The following is a 17,663-nucleotide window of genomic DNA, read 5'->3' on the forward strand; positions in this document are numbered from 1 at the left end:
GGGCCACGGAAATATTTTATTTCCGTGGAAGGGCCATGGATTTTATTGACGTTGCACAAGAGAAAAAAAACAAGGAGAGGGAGGAAGAAAAAAAAAGATGCGAAGTACTGGGAGGAGAAAAAAAAACGGTATAAAGAAAAGAGTAGGAAAAATTAAGGGGACAAATAAAATTCTAGCGCTGTCATACTTGCTCTCCGTGCTCGCCTTTTGCGGCCTCCTTAAATGAGAATTATGAGATCATGCCTAAGCTACACATGACGCTTAAAATATTCTAATATTTTCCTGGTTATTATAGGCTAAAATATTTTATTTTAAGTTCGCACTTTAACTAAATGAATGTGGTTTCGATTAAATTTCTACCCTTCAGCATACCAAACAGCTTTCCAGGGGGTGCTCCCTATGGTGTATAAGATAAGGAGCACCCGCTGGACAAATCTTGGGGCGGTGCTTCAGCACCCTAGCACCCTGCTACCAAGAGCACCCCCCCCCCCCCTCCACTTTTTTCACTAATCCATGTACAAAAAGGTAAAAATAAAAGACTTCGCACCCTCCCCTTTCAAAACCGTTCCGCGGCCCCTGTATCAATTTGGGCTGTATTGTGTTTTAAATGAGAAAGGCAATAATTTGATAGGTATTAGGTAGGTCTACGGGATCCCCTGTGCACACCAGCAAGAGTATCATAATTAGTACATTTCCGGTACTAATTTCTCTGTTCGTGCCATATATATAGGATGGTTTTTCTCATGTCTCCTGCGTCCCGTCATTTCGGTTTATTTCATGGTCTAATGCCAATTCGTCCAAATTACTGACTATAATTTGGTCTACCATCAGTTCGTCCACTATCCACATGGTCTAATTGCCATTGCGTACGTCCACTCACCATTTCGTCTAATGACCAGTTGGTGCAAGTCAATATACTATTTGGTGTAATTCGACTTAGTGTTAATTGGGCGAAATGAATGAAAAGAAAATGGGTATTACACTCTAAAAATATTGGGTAAAAGTGTTCAAAGAGGGTAATTATGTGTCCAACCATCATTGGGCATTTCTTTGGGGCATTTTTATTTATCCAGTGTGATGAAGATTTTGCTCATTCTAAAGTAATTGCTGCTTATTTTTAATCTTACTGGCCATTTAATGCTGGGCCGCATTGGGTAAAATACTGCCCCAAATTGGTTGGACACATAATTACCCTCGTGGTGGTAAAAAATTTACGCAATATCTTTTTACAGTGTTTAGACCAACTGGTTATGAGACGAAATGGTCATAGACAAACTGGGTATTAGACGAAATGATATATTGGACCTACAGTTATTTTTGGTTGTTACACAAAATGTTGATGGACGGAATGCTGGCATTAAATGAAGGTAGACAATAATTTGATGAGTGGACGAGTTGGCAAAAGACGAATTGGCAATTTTTACCGTCACTTCAGGGTCGCAAATTTGGTCATGTTGATTATAGACCAAGGAGTTGGGAGGTAGAGGCATGATTATGACTTATGAGATTAGTGGACACGGATGTGTTAGGTCCACTAATCAGTGGATCAGTGGTTCGATCAACTTATCGATATATCTTTTGGGAATTTCGTTTGATTATGTTATTATATATATTTTTTTACAATTTGGTAGAGGGCCCGCTGAGAGAACAGTTTTCGGAACTGATGTAGCTACCCTGGGTATATATACCGTTATTATTATATTAGTAGTAGTAGTACTAGTATAGTAGTATACGAGAAGGTAGCCGAGAATGGCCAGAGATCTTACCCAACTCTGATCTTATACCTATCTACTGCCATCTGTTGATGGGCCGATATAAAATTTCAATGGCAGTTGGTTGCGCGGAAATTCCGTGGTTGGTTGCGAAAGGGGGGGGGGGCGTAAGAGAGATTGGTCCGTTGCAACCAGAGTCTGTGAACTATTGTCACCCACCGGTGAATTCTATAGGTTGGGGCTTTGGGCCACTGAACTAGAGATACGTATTTCTAGTTCAGTGCTTTGGGCACATCCCCGGAATAGAGTCCTACGATCCAAGAAGAAACAAACAAAAAATAGGCAAAAAAGGAAAGAAAATGAAATATAAAAGGGAGAAGAGCAAAATTATTTTCTGAATTAAATTAAAAATCTATCACGAAAATTGATTTTCGGGTGAAAATAGGTATTAAGAAAATTGCTCGCCAGTGATCAAATTTTGCCCTAATAGTATAAACGCCATAGTCAGTGGCGTTACTACGGGGGGCATGGGGGGGGCACGTGCCCCCCCCCCTCCCCCCCCCCAAAAAAAAAAAAAACGGGGAAAAGGAGAAAAAGAGGGAGAAAAGAAGAGAAACGTAGTGGGGAAAGAAGAATTATTGTTCATTATAATGTTAAAGTATTACATAAGAAACATTTTTTTTCATAACTTTATGAAACATAATTTGCTTATATGACTTCATTCTTGGTGCTCGCATTGTCTGTTTAACAAGATATATAATCCTGTTGTACTGAAACACCTCACGTTTTCAAGTCAATATACATCAAATATATTTCCTCGCACTTCGAGTAATTATTGTTTTATGTAGTGACATATGCTTCTTTTTCATGACTACTTAAAGTGATTGCCCCATTTTAAGGTCTTAATATAAAAAAATTCCTGTCCGTGATTACGTTCGCATTAGTGGATTGGTGAGATATGTCTGCTCTCCATGAATTCCTCAAATCAGTCCTTAAAATGTCCCTTTTTCTGATCTGAATATAAAAAATTTCAGCTCGCGCTTCGCGCTCTCATCATGTTGTTAGTGATATGCGTATGTTAATCATGATTACAATGACTACAAGTGCTTCATGTGTTTAGATGTAATTCTAACAAAAATCACCAAGCGCTTGGCACTCGCATTAGATGACTATACACTTAATGGATTCCTTGGCTAAAATATAGTCCTTAAAATGTCCCTGTTTGGGGTCAATGTATACAAAAATTTCAGCTCGCGGTTCGCGCTCGCATCGTTTAGCGAGACAGGTACGTATCATGATTACAAAAAATGATTATAATGTCCCTTTTTACCTCTGAATATCAACAATTTTCAGCTCGCGCTTCGCGCTCGCATTATTTGATCAGTGAGATACATATCCATTTAATGGCACTGTCCTTAAAATGTATCTATTAGGTCAGTATTCCTGGCAACTGAGCGCGCTTCGCGCGCTAACTATAAGTGACTCAAAAATTTTGCTGGTGCCCCCCCCCCATGCCGCGACCCACGGTACGCCACTGGCCATAGTACCCCTCGCCAGTTTCTCAAAATATATGTTTTTCTGGGAGGTATAGAATTGGAGGGAAAGAAAGAGAGGATAAAAGATTTTGAAACAGGCGTGAATCCACGTGGAGCACAAAAGAACACACAGGGGGCGGGGCACTTTACTACATTTTATACGCACACAAAGTCAATGTATAGCGTTGCTGGTCGAGAGGATATAGGTTCGTGACGCAGGATGTATAAACGCCAGAAATTAGGAAAATATTATTTTTGTTCTAATTGACGCAGAATTGAGAGCAAAAGTAATATTTTCTCAATAAGAAAAATAAAACGAACAAAAATGAAGTAATTCCTTATCCTTAAGTTATAATTTATCATTGTCAATTTCTCGTCTCATTTAGTCGATGCATGTCATTAAAAAATGAAAATTACTGGGGCCTCTATGCCGAGATTAAAAGGCATTTGAAAATGACAACAGGACGCAAATACTGTATTCAATACACCGCCAGCTGATTTAGGACAGAGAGATTATCATCACTTAGAAAAAACGATTAATTTGGAGACGGATCATTATAGTTGCTTTCACGGGGCATTGTTCAAAATCCGCACAGACAAAAAAAAAACAATTAGGCTTATATACATGAGGCTTCGCTTCGCAATGGGGGGAGGCTTCTGGGGGCTTGTAAAATGTGTGCCATTGTTTATTACAATGCAAGGAAACTTTGCCTGATTAACTAAGCAACTGTAAATTGTTGTCTGTATCCCTGAATGATGTAAAGATCACCTCCAGATACATTTTAATTATACTTTAGAATAGGCCAGGGAGCCCTATCGTCCGAACTATACATGTACAGGAGAATTCCCGTTTCCCAATTATAGAGGAACTGCGAAAGAGTAACAAAGATTCAGAACACTTTTAACGAAAATAGCCTGTTTTTTTATTACTAGTACTATTTTTTTTTATTTAAGGAATTGTTTCTCGCTTATGATATTGGCCACCTATACTTGAATTAATTATAAATATAGTCATTGATTTTATGACGGTGTGTTAACTAATCACTGAGCTCCTTTTTTGGTTGCTAATAATTATGCCATTAAGTCAAACTCATTAGATTATTTTTTTAGTTGAGATTGATCGAATTTATATTCGCTGAAATGTATATTAATAACGCTTTACAGGTGTGGCACTACAGGGTTAGGGACTAACCGCCCCTATTAATTAATTTTCAACTGAAAAAAAAAATAAGAAAAAGGGGAGAAGAAAGGAGATGAAGTAAAAAGGACTTAAAGGAGAGAGGAGAAACGACAGCATAAAAATGACGTGTAGGTCAAACAGCTATGTGTTACCCCTTTCATTTCAATTCAGAAAAAACAGGTTGTCTTGCCCCTCCTTTTTCAAATTACTTCCAAGTCCCGGCCGCCCCTTGCTCTTAGACGGGACCAGAAGTTCCACACTCTTTATAGGCGAAATGAGAAAAGAGCCGAAAATCATTGTTATTACGATTTGAAAACTGGACATTTTAAGTACCTTAAAAATAAACAGGTATCTTACTAAACAATAATGGTGCGAGCGCGAAGCGCTAGGTGGATTCCAGGCCTGGGGGTGGGGGCACAGCCGGCCCGTGCCCCCTTTTGAGAAGCAAAATTAAAATTTGTAATGTAAAAATGCAGTTAAAACCAAAATGTGCCCCTCCCCCTTTTGAAAGTGAAGACCTTGTTTTTTTTTTGCTTGTAAAATTTGTCCTCGGAAAAATGTGCCCCCCCCCCCTTGGAAAATCCTGGATCCGCCGCTGCCCGCCAACCCTCCTCTCCCCTCATGGAATTTCCCCGATCAGTTCAACGACTAGCGACTTTTGAAGATTATGACCTCTCCTTTTCCCCTTTTTTTTCAAACGAGAGCCGTTTATTAATCCCCAAAAACAATATAAACGAATATCATCTAAAAATCCGATCGTACACAACTGCATTTTTGGGGTTGACACCTAAAATCTTTTTAGTCTTTTTTTTTGTTGGTTTCCTTCTTCTTTGTGAAAATAGTTAGATATTGACATTTTCTAACGTCTAGCGCCTTCTCTTGAGAGTTTTTTTTCCGATAAAAAGCTAATTGTGACTGGATATATGAAAGTTACCACGCATGCATGGTCACAGACAAAAATGTCATCCTGAAATTTTCCTGTCATTTCATGTTTGAGAAGTGGTTTATATAGGTAGAATAATAAAATAGATATATATCCTCAGATATTGTGTAAATTAACTGCAAAATTATCCAATAGTTCACACCATTAATTCCTCAACATCATCTGTTTTATGGCATACATATTCGTATAATCTGGTAGTGTATAGGAATAGTGATAAACACGTTTGAAAGGGATTAACTGAATCTTAACACAGGCTTTGATTTCTCCATAGAAGAACATAGATTTTTTTTAATAGACCAAATGCATCAAAATAGCAATGTCACCTTTCAAAACACCTTTGCAAGACTTTTGCAGTAATACGAAATATTTCAAATTATTTGACTCCTCCAAGTGGAATCCATATTCAATCATATGCAATTTTCATTATCAAATTATATATGTATCATGTTGAATATTTAACATTTCATAATCAAAAGTAAATGTAAGTGAGCGACACCATCGGTTCTCTCATTTGCATATTCCCTGTATGGTGATTATAGTAAGGCGTCCAATTTTCATAAAATTTCAAAGTAATTTTTTTCTTCATGACATTGGATCCAAATCATCTTACATAATTTCGAAATCAAATATAATTTTTAATTTGCTTCCATTGAATTTCATCTTTAAAAAACACAATACGGAAATTCGATAGTAGTTCAAAGAAAGAAGGCAATACCTTTTTTTACTTAAATGTGATTTGATTGGCTTGGATTATCAATTTCAATGTCTTCCTTTTATGGTTTCAATGGTTTTTATGGTCATTTTGTCCGAAGTACTATTGGACGAGCAAAAAAAAAAGAAAATAAAAGAAATGTCCTCACTTGCATGTGTATGAACGTACGACATAATAATGATAATAATATGAACTATGGCTCTCAAAAGGGGAGGCATGGGCCGGAAATGCCCCCCCCCCTTCCCCCACCCTCACAAGTAACCAACACCATCCGGACAGTTCATCATGCACCTGTCGTACGAATGTGACACCAACAAAACATGCCCCACCCTCTTTTCTGCACCCCTTGGTATGTCCGCGCGTGCCGTCATGTCACAAAGTACACAATGCTTATTGCACCCGCGTGCGCGTCGCGCGCACGCTACGCACTTTTGTATATCAGCCATTTTCGTGTATTGGCACGTTAATGATGGGGTGAAGACCGCTGGAATTCATTCAATTAAATTGTACTTTTTAATAATCGTCATTTATAAGCATCAGTTTGTGAGTATATTTTCTTTGTTTATCTACCACATTATCTATTTTGACACCTTTATCTATTTCAGAGTATCTATAACTCGTGGAGAGAATCTGGTGATCTGTCACCGGAATAGACTGTGTGAGTGTGACTTGCCGGTGAGAAGGGGGGTAAAGTGGTAGATAGTCGCCCGGAAGTTCTGCGGTGGGAGTTGTCGTAACTGTGGAGAAGCGGTTACGTACGGGGAGTGCAAGTGAGACTGTATAAATATGAAATATTAGTGTATAACTATAAGTCAATATTTTAGTTATCTTGGATTAGTTGGACAAATTAGTGATTTTCACGTTTGAATGTTGTGTCTGTACTTGAAATTAATGCATTTATTTAAAATTTTGAGTGAGGACATGTTATTGTTATTTTGTTAATGACAAATAGGTGTTGCAAAATCATTGAAAATTATTTTGAACTTTAAGTTTGTTTAAACGACGATAATACTTTCAACTTCGACTTTAATCTATAATATAGTAATGAGGCTATTGGTATGTGATGCACAGTCATGATGTATACTTTAGTTAACTTTAGATATATTTACCTTAGATAGGGTAGGCAATGGCACTAGATTTGTGCTGTACATGTGTACAGCCAGGTGAGTTGGCCTCAAATTGACAAATACTTGTTCCCAAATGTCATGACAAGTCTCTCAGTCACATTCAAGGTCAATATACCCACCTCTTTTCCAAATATTGCGATCGGGAACGGCTGTATTTCAGCTTTGATCTCGATGTCGTTGTTTGAATTCTCAGACATCACTTCGCGGATTGCTTGGATTCGCCGTGCGCCGTAAAGTTGATATGGACTGAAGTTAGCAACCAAATCATGCGAACAAACTGCCAGCATGCTGCAGGCGAATCTTTTGGTCGCATAAGAAAAAAAAATGAAAGTAAAAAGTTAAAAACAATGGTTCTATCTTGGTGGATTATCCTTTGGCTGTTTATCACAATAATCAATACGGAATAACAAAATATATTTCTATAGATGCCTACAGTAGATCTATAAAACAAGAAATTTTTTTTTGGCTTCGGTAGAGTACTTAAGGACGTTCCACAGTTATGTTTGTGCGCATTATGATCTGCGCATAGTTTACACTCTGCGCGCTGACGTCACAATTGATGAACATGTGACTAATTAGCTGCGGGTATGAGCTGATTTTTCTCATCTTCTGCACTTTAACTGCAAATCCGATGCGTTATTTCATGAAGCTTAAAAATGGAATTATTCCATGGACCATTAAAAAAAAATTCTCTACAATTTCAAAATACTTTACTCTGCAGTGCTGCCAAGAATCACGAATATTACCCCGAGTTTGAATAAATGGTAGAGTGGTTTTGATTTTTTCTCCACTTAGATACAAAGCATTCGGCGCATTTTTGGTGTTTTAAAAAGCACATTTGCTCTGATAAAAATGCTGATAGTTTAAAAACAAGCACATGAACCCCTAGTTTTTAATGTTTGTACTAAGCTTTTTCGGTATACCGGTATTAGTAATACCGTTCGGTATGAACGGCATACCGGTATGGATACCGCCGTTAAAATTTCAATACCGAAATACCGTCATACCAAAAGTTGAAAATATCATACCGGTATTTTCTTCTGTATTGTCCTCTATGGGTATTTTTACAGTAAAATTAAGCCAAAACAATAAGTTGTTTGGCTCTCTCAACGTATTTAATGAAATCAGAATCCGATAATCTAACCTCGAAATGAATACATCGCCCCTGAACTAATGTCTGAGCTCCGCTAGCCGCTGCATAAGGCCTCGGCCCCACCGCTACGTAGCTAGGCCTACATGGGGTGCATATCGGCTGCATGCACTTGTGCACACAGCTACAGAAAACAAACGAAGCCGATCGAGATGGGGAGCATTTCATGAAGATTTTTCAGTGGTTTCAACAACAGATTTGCTTTCCTCCAATCACATGCGAGGGTTTGTCATAGCTTGTAACATCCCTCTATAAACAAACAAAATCACCGACAAAACTCTTTTTGAAACACTCCCCAGCCTGCCTTTTGACCACGTGGTGTCTTCAACAAAGTATCAACCTTGGGGCGTTGACTGACAAACCACAGGGATTAACACTTGTTTTTTTCTTTATGCAAGTTTTTTTTTCTCGGACTGCTCTTAACTTTTTTTTAGGGGGGGGGGGGGGAGGGAGGGGCCGGTGCTGGGCATCGACAGACAAACCACATGGATTAACACTTTTTTTTTCTTAGTGAAAGTTTTTTTTCTCGGACTGCTCTTAACTTGTTTCAATTATGACAAGTTTACTTTTATGCAGCCTGCTACAAAAGTCGTTTGACACCCCCCCCCCCCAAATAATAAATAATACATACATAAATATAAAAAATAATAACAAATAAATAAAAAACATGGAAACAAAATGTTACGCCATCCCTCTTGGTTTATTTTGAAAATGATCTGTGAAGTGATCGTGAATGGAAGAAAATGGCTGGAATATTCGTGTGATTTGTGATGGGTGATGTATGGGTCATTCCACGGGGTTGGGGCAACAGCACTTTTTTGTGTTCCCTATGAATTGTTGGCTTTATCCTGAAAATGTGTTTGGCGTTTGGATGTTGCAATGTGGTTTTGTTGGAAGGCAGTTATGTAAGCAATTACTTGATGCAGAAATAAAAATGTTGAACCTCGAGTATTTTTGATGGTGAGACTTTAAATGATGATGTCCAGACTCTTTTTTGGGGTACCAAGTGTGACATCCAAAATGGTCATTTTCAGTTGAAGATATCTAATTAAAAGATAAACTTAGTCAAATTCAAATGGCCATGATTGATAAAGCAACATTTGTTTAATAACAAAACAGTAATGGGATAGCAAATGAAAAGAGGCTTCATATCATAAATCATTCCTACAACATCGCTTACCACCGTTACATGCGATGTCCGCGTTTATTTTTTTCTGTAACGGCGGTAAAGTGGTAAATAACTAAAAGTCCGAAATCATTCTTTCCAAAGTTATGTGTCAGAAATAAAGGGCAGGCAGTAAGCAACTTTTCATCCAAAGTTTAGCTTTGAAAACCAATGTTAATGTCATGTAAATTAATCGAGGGTCGCCGATGTTTTGGGCGATGTCCGGGCCAAATTTGTAACGGTGGATCACATTTCATCGCGTATGTAAAAAGGAGAGACCGGAGAAGAGACCGTCGTTGTATCAGACGGACGGGATGTTAGCCGAAATCCACGTGCACATGAACGGCTATGATATCGGGTGTTTTGCAGCATTGCAATTGGGAATCTTCCCGCAATGTCCTTGTAACGGTGGATTGGATCTCCACGATGTTTTCCCTTTCAAAGCGACGTAAGTACAGAGATTTATCCCGATACTCGTATTTTTAAATCAGTTAAACCTTATCTTTAAAACGTGAAACTATATTATCATGCAGAAAGTGTTTTTAAGTTTGAAAAATCTCGCTAATTTTCCATAATCTTTTACTACAGTCCCACATGTATCTTTTCGTGTAAGTGAAATATGTGATTGAGACATCGCCGTGTTTGTTCCAGATTTGCTAAACGGCCCCAAAGAAATAATGTTTTTATTACTGTGATTCCGTGCAAACATGTTTTGAATGTTAGCTGACATGATTCAATCGCAATTTAGTTGATTTTTTTAAACACCGAAATATGTTATTTCAATAGGCCAATGCCAATGGATACCGGTACTCAAAACTGCTCTATCACCGATGATCATGCTGACATCTCAGATTTGGTACAAAATCTCGCCTTGTTTAAATTGGCTCCTACTGATTCTACGTAATATGGGTATCAAAGACCTGATGATCAAATTTGAATTTCCCCAAAAAATGAGAGTTTAGAACCAGTGGCAGCGCCACGGGGGAGGCAGGCCCCCCCCCCCATTTTTTTTTTTTTTTTTTTTTTTTTTTTTTTTTTTTTTTTGCTTGTCAGCTGATCCCAATCCGAAAGAAGGGGGGGGGGGAAATAATTTTTATGTTACTACCCCCTACACATAGTACATGTGCTTTGTGTATGATGAAGCATGGCCATAATCCAATTACTAGTAATTCTTGGCTGTAGGCCTAACCTTCCCAAAACTTTTCATCTTGTTGAATGTTATACTTTTCAGCACATTCTTTTTTTCTCTCAATATTTTTTCAATATTTTGTATTTTGATTTTTATATATTCAATTGTAAGGAGAGGGGGGGGGGGTTCGTTTTATCAGAAAGCAAAAGCCTGTGTGATTGTTTTCAATGTGATTTTTTTTATTGCAATATAATGAGATTTTTAAAACATGTACAAGTGAACAAAAGAAAATGTGACACAATCAAGTTTGTTTCACAAGAGTTTATTTGCTGTATCAGAAGGTAAATTGCAGATTTGAATTCCATTAATTCATTTAATTCCAATAAAACATACATATATTATGTAATAGCTTGAACAATTAAACTTCAGCGATGAAAATTAAATAGGATGGTCATAAAAAACTAAATGGAATTGTCTAGATAACCACCCTTGATTAGAATGCAGAATAAAATTAGATTAAATTAATCCATTGAGAAATGAAATTGAAGTACAGATAATTTATGAAAAGGTAATGGGCAAGTAATTGTATTGTGAAAACAAAGTAGAACACAACAACACAAATACAAAAACCTTCTATAAAACGTAACTTTATATTTAATTTATGAACTATGAAATGATGAATTCTATTTGCTATGAAAAAATACAAAGTGAAGGTTACTGTGTATTTTGCAAAAACAGATCAGATTCATTGTCCCTAGTAATCCACCCCCTTTAATGAGAAAATGTCAAGACATAAATAAGTAAATGATTTGATATAATATAAAAAATATTTGCTTATTGCTTAAAAGATATAGTCAAACTTCCAAATACTATTTTTCTCAACTACAGGTAGCCTCTGTTCAAGGTGAAAATGTATATCTTCAGTACATGAAGTGTCAATCTGGTGACCTGTACTCCTGGCCTGATGGCGAGGCACAATTCTACCTCCATCCACTTTGTGACATTGACAGAATCCTCTTCCAAACTGAAATTTCTTATTGGGTCACCAGTCTTCTTGAAGTTCATAAACTTGTAACCTGAATGCAGAGAGAAATATTGCATGTTAATTTTAATAGTCAGGTTTAGTGTACAGTGTAATACATTTTTTTGCATTTGCCAGTAAGAAGTTTACCAAAGAGTTCTTGCAGTTTTATTTTTGAACATTAGAATAGCTTAGTACATTTTACTTTCTCGCTTACAACTCTGTTAAAAAAACAGAAGATATAAAGGTGGTGAGTTTTTTAAATTAAATTTGTCCACTAAGTACGTTACAATTGTCCTTTTCGCATGTTGGAACTTAATGTTTTATCTAATGTATGTAAGTTCCAGTGATGGCATGATTATATTTTAATTAATGTCACTTCTACACTACCATTTTGAGGACATGATGTCCATGTAACTGAGGTAAAACAAATTAGAGTTAACAAATTGAACAAGTTTATATGTGTAAGGTATAAATGCGTTGTCCATGTCTTCCATGTCAACTTTGTCTCGTTTTGTCTTGAAAAACCATAGCTTAGAAGAACTAAACTAGTACCTTTTCCCTACATATTTTTCACCTGAATATTGTATCAAATGTATCAAAAATTTTTATAATTGTGTATGAATAAAAAAAAACATTTTACCTGTTCATTGATATGAATTACAGAAGCTTGCTTGTAGATGTTGTATTTCTACACTTGAGTAAGATGAGTTAACTTGCATTAGTGTGTTGATACTAGAAAAATATGTCAAATATTCAAGTAATGCTATTCAATATGACCATTACAAGGACATGATGTCCGTGTAACAGAGGTATCTACATTTGAAAGTAATATCTTGAAGGAGATATTTCAAAGTAATAAAAGATTTGGAGATCGTAAGATAGCACTGTTTCGTTTTTTCCCCTTTAGACAGAAACATAAATGTTTCCAGAGACAGACGGAAGTGAAACCTTGAGGATTAGTATGATTTTAAATATAATGTCAATAATATTGTACATTTTTCCTTGTTTAAACTCTAATTTAAAGTGCTTTTACTCGCAAAGAATTTGACATGCAAAATGCTTTTCTTCTAGTATAATCAATTAAACTTGTGCAAATATTCTAAGGCAGAAAGGGTAATTTGGTATGTAATGACCATTAATGGATCTTAACTTACAATGCTTCAAATTATACCTCTGTTACAGAGACATGATGTCCATGTAACGGTGGTAACACCAAACAAAAATAGAAGGTTAGGCCAGAGAGAGTAGTTGAGTTTTTCCAAAGAGAATATTCCATTCTGTTGAGGCATGACTTCTCTCAACTATTTAGCTCTACATGCCATCATAAATTGAATTTTCTTGACTGGTGAGAAAAAAGAACGACACATAATTTGTCAATAATTTTGTACATTTTTCTTTGTTTAAACTCTAATTTAAATTTCTTTTATTTGCAAAGAATTTGACATGCAAAATGTTTTTTTTCTAATATAATCAATTGATCTTGTGCAAATAATTCAAGGCAGAAGGTGTAATTTGGTATGTGATGACCATTAATGGACCTTAACTTACAATGCTTCAAATTATACCTCTGTTACAGAGACATGATGTCCATGTAACGGTGGTAACACCAAAAATAGAAGGTTAGGCCAGAAAGAGTAGTTGAGTTTTTCCAAAAAGAATATTCCATTCTGTTGAGGCATGACTTCTCTCAACTATTTAGTTCTACATGCCATCATAAATTGAATTTTCTTGACTGGTGAGAAAAAAGAACGACACAGAACATGGCACTGGTATACACACAGAGCATCAAGTTCCATTTATTGATGCTAAATCTTTCAAAATATATATGCCATGTTGGAAAATGTGGAATAAAGTGACTAAAAATGTTGTTAGCAAAATATTTATGAAGCGGAATTGAGATCAACCCTTTTATTTTGACAGTGGGAGAGTATAGTCTAAGTAAGGATGATAAATGATGTCCGTGTAACGGTGGTATTTTGTCAAATCTTGTTTCGCAATTTACTCAAATATGCAGGGTGGTATGAAATGCCTGTAAGTGGATTTAGTTGAAGAATTGTCCCATGAAACATATGAGAAAAAAAACTTTTCATTTATTACATTTCTATTTTTTGACCCTGATGTCACAATTTTTGCCCCAACCCCATGGAATGACCCACATCCTTTTTGTGCATGTGCGGTCATGAATAAAATGAAATAAACTATTGGATTGATTTTAATTTAAATTTATGATGGACTGGTGGCGTGATAAGATGATCAACTCAATTTTGGCATGTGTGAAAGATAGAATTGACATTATTAAAATGAAAAAGTATTGATGACCAGGACTTGGGGGGGGGGGGGCAAAAGACAGAATTAGAAAAAAGGGGGGAAGATCGAGACTCGGAGAAGAGGAGGATGTTGATTGTTTGTGGTAAGAGAGGGGTGGTGACGGGGAGAGGATGGGCCGATGGGAAAGAGAGAGTGAGGAATTAAGGGGCTGGGAGATAAAGAAAAACAAAATCAAGAAAAAAGAGTGAGAAAGAGGCGGCCGCGGGATAAGAAGTCAAGGGGGAGGTTTTTACTGTGGAGATTCACAAGAGGGAGAAAACATGGCCTGAAGGGAGTTAGCTAAGAGGGGGGGGGGGGGGGGTTCAACACAATGGACATAAGAAAAGTTATTTACGAGATGTCAAAATTTGAGGTCGACAAACTTTGAACCTTCGACGAACACGTGTTGATGTGAGTGGTAAAAAAAGGGGCGTATCTAAATGTGAATGAGTGGGGCCAAATCGGTGAAGGGAAAATCACGCAAATCTCCTTGACTGTTTCAGCAGGGAATTTGGTGCTTGGAACTTGGGGCATGTACACACGTTTAGCAAAATAGCAGTGAGTAGGTGCGGTATAGCATTTGGTAACTTGACTACATCTAATTCATTTCAGCATGGAGATAGGATTAATAAATTGTACCACGTGCTTGCTGAGATAATTTCGCGCACGTGCACAGGTAACTCTCTCTCGCCGTCTCGGTGGGGCCGGGAGAGAGCATGATCGTATAACTTTTTGCTCAGGTCTTTATAATAGTTGGGACTTGAAATACGATAATTTCTCATTTTCTAATCTCTCTTTAATAAACAAATCATGATTATTTCCATTTGAAAATCTAAGGTTAGTGGTGACTTGCAAGGCTCAAGACAAGTCTCAACTTCGTCATTTTTAATTTTTTTTAATCTATGAAAATATGTTTGAGAAAGTTTCTGTCAATGAGAACGGACCATGCTGAGCATTCCTCAGCTGACCGCAAGCATCCACTCTTTATCCGAGGCCATATCAGGGCTAAACAAACATTGGACACTGTTTGCACAATGAATTGGGAATTTACACCGGTATTAGTCGGTATACCGGTATTGAAGCAATTAGTAATACCGGTATTGAAAATATCAATACCGAAAAAGCTTAGTTTGTACCTCTTAGTTATACCTTCCTCTACAACTCTGCAAATTTTTGTGAAAATGACATGGATTTCGAATAAAGTGCAGCATTTATTGTACGTTTGTAGTTTGTTACTGAAATTTCAAATTTTTTAGATTGGGATTTTGTTATCTTTTACGCCATTTTTAAGAACTGACAGTGCTGTAAAACTAAATATTGCAAACAAATAGGACTATAAATAGATTCTCCATTCTAATTATACAATTATTAACTCTCTTGCGAAATTTTATGACTTTTTCATGTATTTTGACTGAATAATAGAGGTTTAAACTCATTGTAGTAATTTTGGGCGGTCTAAAAATGCCAAGTTCTTTTGAATGCGCAATTCTTAAGAACATCAATTTGAGTGAACTTTGAAGCTCTATAGCAAAAAATCAAGCACATGGACCTATGTTAATTTTTGCATATTTCGAATATTAAGGTTCTAAAGTATCTATGTGCAAAGTTTGGTGAAAATGACATGGATTTCACTTTAACTGTGGAACGTCCTTAAAGGATCTTGTCCCACATGTACCCAATGATATGTATGTACAGGAAGTCAACAACTAAAATTTCCAGAAACCAATCTTTCAGAATCAATAAAGAAGAAAACATTCTTCATTTTCTTTGCATTTTATTGAAACTTCCAAACAAATCATGTTTAAAAAAAAAAAAACCATCATAATTTCCTTCTATTTAAAAAAAGATAAACATAACACGAAAAATTATATACCGTACATGTACATGAAGATGGTATATTTTTTTTACACAAAGTAGAGATTGTGGTGTAGAGTTCATCACACTCCATGAGGCTCCCATACACTGTCACCTACCCCATCTGGCATTGAGAACCAGCTCAGTCAGACAAAATGTGCTAGCCAGCACATGGTAGTTTACAAGCAAGTCATCGTGATACTTTCCTGAAAATTTCAACAATAAACTGGCATATCATGTTTAGTATATATTCCAAATGTGATTGTACATGTTCTTAAAGTGCAAGCTTTGCAGAAGCCAAGCCCCCCTCCCCCAACCTATTACCAAACTGCTCAATGACAAAATAGGGTTAATTAAAGAAAAATGAATTCAACATACATGTATGGGTGAGGCTTAATGATTACACCGTAGGTAGTTATCTTTATAGTCCAGCAGATGAGTATAAACTGGCTGGGGGGGGGGGGGTGCAAATAATTTCAGAATTAGACACTGTCAATGTAATATAAATGATTTTTTTAATGTCATATTTTAATAAATAACACACAAAGTTATTTATTTTTTCTTCCTCATATTGCAGGAGCTACAGTATCAAAGGGTTGTGGGGTGCAGGACAGGAGATCTTTTTGAGCTGGTGTTGTCCTCTGATCAGCTGCAGAAGCACCTGACTCGAGACACATCTATCAGAGGACTACTATCCTCACAGCATCACACATGCAGTACATGGTTGGATTCTATTTCACACAAATTCTATTTGTAAAAGTGATTACCCTGAGGAAATAAAGGAAGATGTCGGCTCCAAAGATGTCTTTAACCCAGCGCTATCATACGCTGGAGAACAGAATCAAAGATCCAAAGTCACTCATCAACTATGAAGCACTTCTGGTAAGTTTTAGTTTTCAACCAATATTTATAGTTAATGATGGTATTTACAAATTCAGCTTGATTCTGAAACAGCAATCTGTTCCTTTTGATAGAAGATTTAATTCAAGATATGCATGCAGGTTTAGAATTAGTTCAAAGTATGATCCCTTTTATTTATGAAAAGCATTTCAAATTAGCTACAGTATATAAGAAGTGATTTATCAATAAATTATTGATGATTTTAAATGGCAAACTCTCTGTCAGCTCATTACATGTAAGTTTAATGTTTTAGTAGCTTATATAGGGTCAGTGATTTTCCGTTTTACCGGTAAAAGAAACAGAAAATCTGTTTGGTTCTTATACTTTTCATGCAGAAAATCATGGAATTAACCTTTGCAAAACGGAATGCAGGTTTTTGCTGTGTATATTTGTATGTGTGTCAAGTTGAAACCGAATTACAGATTTTCAGAAACGGAAACAAATTTTTTTTCAAACGGAAAATCACTGTCTCTAATGAAAACCGTTGTTATAAAATGAAATTCTCTGACAGAGAGAGAGATGAGTGTGACTTTGAGTTGGAGTAGCCCTAAAATTAAAGTGTGAATGGGTGCATGTACATGTATGTATCTCATTGATGAATACATGTACATGTAGTGCGCATCCACAGATTATGATCTGACCAATATACATGTACATGTATTGAAGCATTATAAAATACCACACGCACTTGGGAATTACACGTAAGTGCACATTTTGGTTTGTGAAACATCCTCCTGGGAAGGCCAGTTTTCATTGAAGCCTGAAATCAGTCCCTGAAAATTATCTTGTCATCAAATGTTGACAGAATTCCATATTTTGTCACTTTTACTATTCAGTTGTTGACAGTAAAACTGATTCCCTTTTTGGTGCTCACTATTTTGTTTTGTTTTTTTCTTTTGTTCTTTGTCCATGTTTGGGTTTAGTT

The sequence above is a fragment of the Lytechinus pictus genome, chromosome 17, assembly GCF_037042905.1.
Source record: "Lytechinus pictus isolate F3 Inbred chromosome 17, Lp3.0, whole genome shotgun sequence".
In the NCBI taxonomy this organism is placed as follows: Eukaryota; Metazoa; Echinodermata; class Echinoidea; order Temnopleuroida; family Toxopneustidae; genus Lytechinus; species Lytechinus pictus.